Genomic DNA, 2,385 nt, shown 5'->3' with positions numbered 1-2,385 from the left:
GAGATCCAGATCGCCAACACTTTTTACTTTGTCATCAATCACAAAGTCCATTCAAAATCTAGTTGCAATTGTTATATATAATAATTATGAGATATGACATATGGATGTCAAAAGTACTTTCCTTAATAAAATTGGTAAAGGATGTGTATATGAAACAACCTAATGATTTTTTAGATTGATAACATGCAAATGAGCTTTACAAGCTGCAATGATCTATTTATGGGTTGAAGCAAGTGTCTTAAAGCTAGACCTTCTCTTCTAACTTACTTATATAGTGTTAGGCAACCATGTATTCTTCCAAATTACTTCAGCAAATCCAAAATTAGCAAAAACCTAGTATCATTAAACTTTTGATTAAAATTTATAGTTTGACCAATGGGATCATGATTTTGGTCGAAATTACTGCTTTTCTGTGAAAATACTAACACTTTTAATTAATTGCTATTAGTGGACCACCTTCTTCTAGGGTTCTAAACAAATGTGTTCAATACTTCAGCTTTCTCATTTCTGTTAATAGGCAAACCAAGGTATTCCTAAGATCAAGTCTTCTAAATAATTCTGTTTAATACTTCAGTTTTCTCATTTTTAATTAGAAACCAAGGTGAATCTAAGATCAATTCTGTAGACTTCTAATTAATTGCTATCAGTGAACCACCTCCTTCTAGTTTTTGGCTTCTAAATATTTTTTCTTAACACTTCAGTTTTCTCACTGTGTTGGTGAGAAACAAAGAAGAATCTAAAAGATCAATTCTATACTAAAAAACAATACTTTTTGAGACTCTGGTTATTGAATTGAGTTTCATTGTCAATTACTAAAATTTTGGGTAATCCAACCTGTGTAATTATGCTTCTTCATGAGCTTTATCCTCAATTTGTCTATCTAATTTTGAAATTTTGTCCATCCTTGATCTACATCAATCTCAAAGCAAATAATAGTGAGTTCTAGTCCATTGCTATAATTATTAACAAAGCAAAGCAGAAGAAATCTCCAACTCAGAGAAAGATCTTGTGGTCCTTTAGTTTATTGTTATATACACTAACTCTTCCAAGAATCTCATGCAGAAATTCCCAGTGTATTTAGCAAATTGATTGTTTATTTAACAAGGGGTTAACATAATTATATCACAACAATGGTCATGTTCTTGCAATAAAGATCAAATAAATAGTGATGCGATATAAAGCATGAAATCATGATGAAGATGCAACAACAATAGCATAGAAAGTGTACACAGTGACAATTATTCCAGTTAATTCTTAAGGTGAGGAGATATCAGAACAGCATTAAAAAAATAAATCGCCGCAATCAGATATATGTTGTGCAAATCAACACGCCCTATATACGAATTCCCCAAGAATATTCATATAGTGCAAACCCTAATTCTCGTCGTACCGTTCCTTGATCGCGACCGGAGATCTTGGCGTAGTCTGCTTTCTTAGGACTCTCGTCCACGCCCTCATCCACATCGATGTAGGCATCAGAGCCGCAGATCTCGCGGCGGTACGTGACGATTGGTGTTGGCGGTTAGGGCGCCGCAACCGACTCCGAAGAGGAGGCCGATGAGGACCGCGAGGATGTCCTTGTTGCGCTCACGAAGCGAGCTGAACCCGAAGACTGTTGGATCACCGTGGGCGACCTCGCGGCGCGTGCGGGGTGGGGATCGGCGTCGGGGTGCGGGCGGGTGTGATGATGCGAAAAATGGATACGGACCTGGAGACGTGGCGGCCACGGGTTGCGGAGATGGTGTAGGTCACGAAGAGGGTGCCAGGGATGAGGAGCCGCCGGGACGAGCGAAGGCGGAGGCGGCGAGGAGGAAGAAAACGGCAAGGAGGGAGAGCGGCGGCACCGCCGAAGGAAGCCATCGAGATCGCCGACGTCGAAAAAGAAGAGATGTGCTCTCTAATATATTTTTCATTTAAACTTAATAAAAGATTTTTAAAAATTAATATTTTTTATTATTTAATAAAAAATTAATTTACTAAACTTTTAAAAAGAAAATTTGGAACACTCTACTCCAAAAAATAATAATAATAAAATCTACCATCCCAGCGATCCACGATCATATATGAGAAAGAAAATTGAAAAAATTCTAACGATCCAACGACCATTTATAAGGAGATAAATTGATAAACTATAATAGCTCCATAGGAAGGACAGTATCTCGACTTCGTCGAGATTCAATCTTTATTCATTTCAATATGTCTACTCCGCACTAAGCCACTAACCAACTCTTCTTCTACAAAAAAAAAAAAAAGACGAAATTCGCCACCTTAGCCGCACTAACCAACTCAATTATACTCAAGAAGCAAAAATTTAAACACTCAAATAAACCAAATTAAATTTCTGAATTAATTTAACTCAGTCAGTTACTAAACTTTTAAAACAGT

General features: G+C 37.0%; 1 pseudogene; it reads right to left on the bottom strand.

Annotated features, from left to right (window-relative positions):
* Positions 1–1,374: 1,374 nt before the first annotated feature.
* LOC141819499 (uncharacterized) lies at positions 1,375–1,860 on the bottom strand (annotated as a pseudogene).
* Positions 1,861–2,385: the final 525 nt, after the last annotated feature.

Source organism: Curcuma longa, unplaced genomic scaffold, assembly GCF_044706935.1.
Source record: "Curcuma longa cultivar G26 ecotype Majalengka, Jawa Barat unplaced genomic scaffold, ITB_CL_G26_1.1 contig_7590, whole genome shotgun sequence".
Classification (NCBI taxonomy): Eukaryota; Viridiplantae; Streptophyta; class Magnoliopsida; order Zingiberales; family Zingiberaceae; genus Curcuma; species Curcuma longa.
Note: the sequence above shows the minus strand (reverse complement) of the source record. Positions and strands in the feature narration are given on the sequence as shown.